This window comes from Lithobates pipiens, unplaced genomic scaffold, assembly GCF_037356315.1.
Source record: "Lithobates pipiens isolate NorthernLeopardFrog02 unplaced genomic scaffold, aLitPip1_a1.2 Scaffold_35, whole genome shotgun sequence".
Classification (NCBI taxonomy): Eukaryota; Metazoa; Chordata; class Amphibia; order Anura; family Ranidae; genus Lithobates; species Lithobates pipiens.
This window is the reverse complement of record NW_027507811.1, coordinates 10,252,521-10,261,460: the sequence shown is the minus strand read 5'-3', so window position 1 is coordinate 10,261,460 and position 8,940 is coordinate 10,252,521.

Sequence of the window (8,940 nt, the reverse complement as noted above, 5' to 3'; positions counted from 1 at the left end):
AAATACTTCCTATCAGTACCTGACATCACTTCCTGTTTTCCATAGAGACTTCCTGTCTCGGTAGAAGTGAGATCACCACCTTGTGGAGGCCAGAGGAACTGCAGCCCATAGAAACGTCTCGTAGTATAACTATGGTCTTGTGCTGTGTGTGTGTATATATACTGTATATTCTTATACTTGGGGTCACCTCCATTCCGACCAAGGAGGATTATTTTTGCTAGGGCTGAGCAGAGGGATTTTGGTTCAATTGATTTTGCAGTGATAATTTTGCCAAATTCATGTTGTAGTTGGCTGTGGTTCCTTCCATACGAATCTTATAAAATTTGTGTATTAATTATTGCTTAATATTAATAAAATTATATTTTTTATATATATATATATATATATATATATATATTTTGTTTAATTGCCTTAAAAATCCAATTTTCTAGGTTTTTCTTCTTTAAATTTGTAAGAGATGATGGCAATTCACACGCCAAACCATGAGAGTCGATCAATTTTCTAAATTCATGTTGTAGTTAGCCTTCCATTTGTCACATAGGCAAATGGTGCTTGAAAAGAACTCTCTACCATGACAAAAACTCTTTCCATTTTGCTTTGCAAAACCTGCGATACCCCTGAATCCACCTCTAGTAACCAATCAGTGATGGTAGGCAGGTTGCCTATAGGTGCATCCGATAGTGGCTGGCCTAGGCCGGCTGAGGTGGGGGTAGAATTTTTGTGTGGGTGCTTCAGTTTCCGGGCTTTTTGGATCCAGCCTACTCACCAGTGGTATGAATATGGGAGAAGGTTGGGTTCGAGCTCTCTGGCTCACTCTCTCTTGCGTCAGATGGGCCACATTGGAAAGGAAATACTGTAGCTGCTGTGTCTTGACATCCGTCAGAGGCACCGGGGATTTTGGAGAACAACCAAGACATGTAGAACACCATAATGGACTACTACCTTTCTGAGGTACACCTGGGCAGCCAGTCTGAGGTAGTTAGGGACGTTACGACACTACTGTTCATGTTGGACTGTACTATGAAGCTCTTCAGTAAAGTTGTATCAGCTTTCTCTGAGCTTGCTCTGAAGTTATTCAAAGGGGGTGAATTTTGTTTCTGGCATATCGAAAGAACCAGGGTCTGTAAAGCACATGTGGGGTATGAAGCTCAGCTACAACAAAAGGTCTACTCGGCAAGTCAAGCAAGAGAAGCAGTGTAGCACCAACCAGGCACTAGTACAAGTCTCAAAGCAACCAGTCATTAGATGTGGCACCTGGAAAAGGTGACGGGTCCTCCGGTAGCGAGGGGGGGGGGGCGATGTTCTGGCTCCCTCCCTAGTGGTTGGTATCTAGAGCCAAACCCACGTTACGGAAATCCATGACCTGGTCACATGAGTACAAGAGTTAAGGAGTTAACAAGTGCATGCATGAGGTCCGTGCTAGGTGTACATTGGGACCCCATTCTGTTACTGAGAGTGAGGTAACAGAGGTACGCTGGACTGGTGGATAGGGATGAGCCGAACACCCCCCCCGGTTCGGTTCGCACCAGAACCTTCGAACGGACCAAAAATTTGTACGAACTTTAGAACCCTATTAAAGTCTATAGGACTCGAACGTTCGAAATCAAAAGTGCTAATTTTAAAGGCTAATATACAAGATATGCAACAGAAAACACCAGCAATAAGGGGTATCTTCAGGTGTATACTGTGCTGGAGGCACACAACACCCACTTTAACTGCTGCAGATGCCTGTATTAGAGAACACCAGCAATAAAGGGTATCTTCAGGTGTATACTGTGCTGGAGGCACACAACACCTACTAACTCCTGCAGATGCCTGTATTAGAGAACACCAGCATAAAAGGGAAGATACAGGTGTATACTGCGCTGGAGGCACACAACACTCACTAACTCCTGCAGATGCCTGAGAAAAGAACACACTGTCCCTGTCTATCTAGCTCTTTCCCTGCACGCCGGAACACACTACACAAGGCCGCCGCGCTGGCGGCCTTATATAGTGTGGGGCGTGTACTAAACCCCCTGAGCTATAAATGGCCACAGGCAGCAATTATGGCTCTCCTTGCTGCCAGTGCTGTGAAAGGCCAAGCATGTGGGGTCACATGGCATGCTTGGCCAATCATGAGCCAGCAATGCACTGCGATGGCGTAGTGCATTGTGGGCCGTTCGTGACGTTCTGAATTCGCCGAACAGACGAACGGGCGATGTTCGAGTCGAACATGCGTTTGAGTTGAACACCGAGCTCATCCCTACTGGTGGAATGGGTGCGGGCTCAGCAGCGTCCCTCCTAATGCAACATACATCAAGCTACAAGTGTGTAGTGACACGGGACAGCACTTTTAAGAGGAATAGAATATTTTATTACTGCACAGTGTTACGGCTCATCTTTAAATTGGGGAACTGCCTTAATGTTAGACTTTCACATGACTGCAGTCTTTGCCTGGTCCTGGGCATTGGTGAGTGTGTTCACGACTAAAGGTACCCCCACGTGCAGGGCAAGTAGGCTTCACTCATAAACAGAAGGGAATTAATAATTACTATAATTCAACTTCCTGCCTTTACCCTTTTGTGCAAACCTTCCAACTTTAGAACTTGAGAATCAGTGACACTTTAGGAAGAGGCTGATGTCTGACTCTTCTGACTCTCCACCTGTTGCCCTGCCTGAACCTGCTGATTTGTTTTCCAAGCTCCAGTATCCCAATTCGGCTTCTAATGCCGCGTACACACGATCAAACAAGTGGGTGGAAAAGTCCGGCAAACTCAAGTCCGCCGGACAATCCCCCCGTGTGTAGCCTCCGGCATACTTTTTTGACCCGAAAGTACGACGGACTTAGAATGTCGTGTTACACTCCAATCTTCCCGCCGGACAATCCGGCCGTGTGTATGCCAGTCCGCCGTACTTTTGAAATGAGCGGACTTTTCCCGCCCGGAGAAAAGTCATTTCGAGCGGGACTCCAGGTAGGCGGGGCCCGCGAAGGAGACGCCGCCGGCCCCGCCACCTGGTATGGGGGGCGCGGGGGTCCCCCCAAAGTCCACAACAGACCCTTGTCCGAGCACGCTACCCGGCCGGCCAGGGAAGGAGGGGCGAGTGAGCGCCCCCCCCCCCCCCGAGCCGTACCAGGCCGCGTGCCCTCAACATGGGGGGTGCCTTGGGGAAGGGGGGGGCCACGCGGCCCCCCACCCCAAAGCACCTTGTCCCCATGTTGATGAGGACAAGGGCCTCTTCCCGACAACCCTGGCCGTTGGTTGTCGGGGTCTGCGGGCGGGGGGCTTATCGGAATCCGGGAGCCCCCTTTAATAAGGGGGCCCCTGGATACCGGCCCCCCACCCTATGTGAATGAGTATGGGGTACAATGTACCCCTACCCATTCACCTGTAAAATAAAAGTACAAAAAAAACACAACACACGAGATAAAATAGTTTATTGCACAGCTCCGGGGGTCTTCCGTCTTCGGGGGTCTTCTCGCCGGACTCCTCCGCTATCTTCTTGTAGCTCTTTTGCTAGCGGAGGAGCCCAGCATTCTTCCTCGCCGCCGGCCTCTTCTTCCGATCTTCGGGGGTCTTGTCCCCCTCGGTTCTTCTGCCGGGCCACCGCGCCTTCTTCTAGCTCTTTTACAGGTGGTGGCCTGGTCTTCTGTCGCCGCCGCCGCCTTCCGTTCTTCTGTTCTTCTCTTCTTCTTCTTCAGATGTTGCCTCGCCGAGTCCTCCGCTCACAATGACGGGGACCGGGCACGCGGCGACTTATATAGGGACAAGGGGCGGGGTCTTCGGTGGATGTCACATGGGTTCATGTCACATGGTGACCCCGCCCCCTTACGATGTCACAGTCTCGGAGGATGCTGGGACTGTCGCCATGTGACATCAACCCATGTGACATGAACCCAACCCATGTGACATGAACGGAAGGCGGTGGTGGCGACAGAAGACCGGGCCACCGCCTGTAAAAGAGCTAGAAGAAGGCGCGGTGGCCCGGCAGAAGAACCGAAGAGGGGGACAAGACCCCCGAAGATCGGAAGAAGAGGCCGGCGGCGAGGAAGAATGCCGGGCTCCTCCGCTAGCAAAAGAGCTACAAGAAGATAGCGGAGGAGTCCGGCGAGAAGACCCCCGAAGACGGAAGACCCCCGGAGCTGTGCAATAAACTATTTTATCTCGTGTGTTGTGTTTTTTTTGTACTTTTATTTTACAGGTGAATGGGTAGGGGTACATTGTACCCCATACTCATTCACATAGGGTGGGGGGCCAGTATCCGGGGGCCCCCTTATTAAAGGGGGCTCCCGGATTCCGATAAGCCCCCCGCCCGCAGACCCCGACAACCAACGGCCAGGGTTGTCGGGAAGAGGCCCTTGTCCTCATCAACATGCACCCCCCATGTTGAGGGCACGCGGCCTGGTACGGCTCGGGGGGGGGGGGGGGGGGCGCTCGCTCGCCCCTCCTTTCCTGGCCGGCTGTGTAGCGTGCTCGGACAAGGGTCTGTTGTGGACTTTGGGGGGACACCCACGCCGATTTTTTTCCCTTTAAGTCCATACCAGGTGGCGGGGCCAGCGACGTCTCCTTCGCGGGCCCCGTCTACCTGGAGATGCGCTCGAAATGAGCGGACTTTCCTCTGCGTGTGTGGGCGAGTCCGTTCATTTCAAAAGTAGGGCGGATAGTACGGCGGACTTAGTACGCCATATTAGTCCGCTGAAAAAGTGCCGTGTGTGGGCAAGTAGCCCGTTTGGAAAGTCCGACGGACAGTCTGGCGGGAAGTCCGCCAGACTAAGTACGTCGGACAGACGGCTACGTGTGTACACGGCTTAAGGTGCTGAAATTTGACTCCGCTGATTCTTTGCCTGCTTCCCAACCTGACTCCTCTGACTTTCCACCTGCTGACCCCACCTTATTTCGCTGACTCCCCCACCTTCTGCCCAGCGTAACTTGGCTAACTCTCCAACTGCTGCCCGGCCTGACTCCATTAACTCTCCACCTGCTTCACAACCTGATTTCTCTGATTGTCCACCTGTTGCTCAGCCTTATTCCTCGGACTCTCTCCACCAGCTACCCAGCCTGACTACAATGACTTTCCACTTGCTGACCAGCCTGACTCTACCCACTTTGCCTGCTGCCCAGCTGGATTCCACTGGCTCTTCACCTGCTACCCAATCTGACTCTTTCAATTTTGCCTGCTGCCCAGCCTGACTTCTCTGATTCCCCACCTGCTGCCCAGCCTGACATCACAAACTTCAACAGCTATCCAGACTGACTCCTCTTAGAGCCCATTCACACAGGGGCAACTCCTGATCCGACTGCAGGTCGCCCCTAGTCGCCTCAGGTCGCCTCAGGTCGGACAACATTTAAAAAGCAATGTAAGTGAATGAGAGCCGTGTTAATGCACGCTACTGAAGTCGCTCCGACTTCAAAAAAGGTTCCTGTACTACTTCTATCCGACTTGTAGGCGACCGGTACCCATTGATTTCAATGGAGGTCGCCTCCAAGTCGGATCTCCGTCTATACGGAGGCGACTTTGACAGAATTATCAGCTCTCAAGAGGGAACTCCACGGCAAATTTCTGAAAAAAATTTGGCGTGGGTTCCCCCTCCGAGAGCATACCAGGCCCTTAGGTCTGGTATGGATTCTAAGGGGAACCCCCTATGCCGAAAAAACGGCGTGGGGGTCCCCCCCAGATCCACACCAGACCCTTATCCGAGCACGCTACCCGGCCGGCCAGGAAGGGGGGTGGGGACGAGCGGGCGGCCCCCCCCCTCCTGAGCCGTACCAGGCCGCGTGCCCTCAACATGGGGGGTGCCTTGGGGGAGGGGGGGCGTGCGGCCCCCCCACCCCAAAGCACCTTGTCCCCATGTTGATGAGGACAAGGGCCTCTTCCCGACAACCCTGGCCGTTGGTTGTCGGGGTCTGCGGGCAGGGGGCTTATCGGAATCCGGGAGCCCCCTTTAATAAGGGGGCCCCCGGATACCGGCCCCCCACCCTATGTGAATGAGTATGGGGTACAATGTACCCCTACCCATTCACCTGTGAAATAAAGTACAATAAAACACACAACACAGAGAAAAAGTATTTTATTGCACAGCCGGGGGTCTTCCGTCTTCGGGGGTCTTCTCGCCGGACTCCTCCGCTATGTGTGTGTAGCTCTTTTGCCAGCGGAGGAGTCCGGCTTTCTTCCTCCCCGCCGCCGGCCTCTTCTCCCGACTTCGGGGGTCTTGTCCCCCTCTTCGGTTCTTCTGCCGGGCCACCGCGCCTGGTCCGGTGGCCCGGTCTTCTGTCGCCGTCTTCCGTTCTTCTGTCGCCGCCTTCGGTTCTTCTGCCGGGCCACCGCGCCTTCTTATAGCTCTTTTACAGGCGGTGGCCCGGTCTTCCGTCGCCGCCGCCGCCGCCTTCCGTTCTTCTCCTTCTTCTTCTCCTGGAGATGTTGACTCGACGAGCTCTCCGGCCACAATGCCAGGGACGCGCTCCGCTGCCTCTTATATAGGGACAATGGGGCGGTGTCACATGGGTTGATGTCACATGGGTTGGTCACATGGGTTGATGTCACATGGTAAGGGGGCGGGGTCACCATGTGACATCAACCCATGTGACCAACCCATGTGACATCAACCCATGTGACACCGCCCCATTGTCCCTATATAAGAGGCAGCGGAGCGCGTCCCTGGCATTGTGGCCGGAGAGCTCGTCGAGTCAACATCTCCAGGAGAAGAAGAAGGAGAAGAACGGAAGGCGGCGGCGGCGGCGGCGACGGCGACGGAAGACCGGGCCACCGCCTGTAAAAGAGCTATAAGAAGGCGCGGTGGCCCGGCAGAAGAACCGAAGGCGGCGACAGAAGAACGGAAGACGGCGACAGAAGACCGGGCCACCGGACCAGGCGCGGTGGCCCGGCAGAAGAACCGAAGAGGGGGACAAGACCCCCGAAGTCGGGAGAAGAGGCCGGCGGCGGGGAGGAAGAAAGCCGGACTCCTCCGCTGGCAAAAGAGCTACCCACACATAGCGGAGGAGTCCGGCGAGAAGACCCCCGAAGACGGAAGACCCCCGGCTGTGCAATAAAATACTTTTTCTCTGTGTTGTGTGTTTTATTGTACTTTATTTCACAGGTGAATGGGTAGGGGTACATTGTACCCCATACTCATTCACATAGGGTGGGGGGCCGGTATCCGGGGGCCCCCTTATTAAAGGGGGCTCCCGGATTCCGATAAGCCCCCCGCCCGCAGACCCCGACAACCAACGGCCAGGGTTGTCGGGAAGAGGCCCTTGTCCTCATCAACATGGGGACAAGGTGCTTTGGGGTGGGGGGGCCGCACGCCCCCCTCCCCCAAGGCACCCCCCCATGTTGAGGGCACGCGGCCTGGTACGGCTCAGGAGGGGGGGGGGCGCCCGCTCGTCCCCACCCCCTTTCCTGGCCGGCCGGGTAGCGTGCTCGGATAAGGGTCTGGTGTGGATCTGGGGGGGACCCCCACGCCGTTTTTTCGGCGTAGGGGGTTCCCCTTGGAATCCATACCAGACCTAAGGGCCTGGTATGCTCTCGGAGGGGGAACCCACGCCAAATTTTTTTCAGAAATTTGCCGTGGAGTTTCCCCTTGAGCTCATTCTCTGCTTGGCCGCGGCAAAAGTCGCCTGGCCTGGGGCGACTTGTAAGTCGTCCCAAGTCGCGCTTGAAGTCATCACAAGTCGTTTTGAAGTCGTCCCAAGTCGCCGCTGTCAAGTCGTGTCCAAGTAGCCTGATCAAGTCGCCTACAAGTCGTGTTGCCCCTGTGTGAATGGGCTCTTACTCTCCGTTTGCTGATCAGCCCAACTCTGCTGGCTCTCTGCTTCCCAGCTTGACTCTGTTGACTTTCCACCTGCTGCCCAGCCTTACTCCTCTTACTTTCTGTCTGATGCCCATTCTGATTCCACTGACTATCTGCCTTCTGCCCAGTCTGACTTCACTGACTCTCCGCTTGCTGACTGGCCTAACCCTGGCAATTTTGCCATCTGCCCAGCCTGACTGATCACTCTCCACCTGCTGCTCATATGGATTCCACTGATGTTCCACATGCTGCCCAGCCTTAAACCTGCTGATTCTTTGCCTGCTGACCAGCCTGAGTTCATTAAATTTACCGGCTTCCCAGCCTGACTCTACTGACTCTCCACCTGCTACCCAGCTTGACTCTGCTGACTCCCTACCTGCTGCTCAGCCTGACTCTGCTGACACCTCACCTGTATCCCAGCTTGACTCTGCTAATACCTCACCTGTATCCCAGCTTGACTCCATTGACTCCTCACCAGTATCCCAGCTTGACTCCATTGACTCCTCACCTGTATCACAGCTTGACTCTGCTGACTCTCCACCTGCTGCCCAGCCTGACTCTGCTGACTCCTCACCAGTATCCCAGCTTGACTCTGTTGACTCCTCACCAGTATCCCAGCTTGACTCTGTTGACTCTCCACCTGCTGCCCAGCCTGACTCTGCTGACTCCTCACCTGTATCCCAGCTTGGCTCTGCTGACTCCTCACCTGTATCCCAGCTTGACTCTGCTGACTCTCCACCTGCTGCCCAGCCTGACTATGCTGACTCCTCACCAGTATCCCAGCTTGACTCTGCTGACTCCTCACCAGTATCCCAGCTTGACTCTGTTGACTCCTCACCAGTATCCCAGCTTGACTCTGTTGACTCCTCACCTGTATCCCAGCTTGACTCTGCTCACTCTCCACCTGCTGCTCAGCCTGACTCTGCTGACTCCTCATCAGTATCCCAGCTTGACTCTCCACCTGCTGCTCAGCCTGACTCTGCTGACTCCTCACCAGTATCCCAGCTTGACTCTGTTGACTCTCCACCTGCTGCCCAGCCTGACTCTGCTGACACCTCACCTGTATCCCAGCTTGACTCTGCTGACACCTCACCTGTATCCCAGCTTGACTCTGCTGACACCTCACCTGTATCCCAGCTTGACTCTGCTGACACCTCACCAGTATCCCAGCT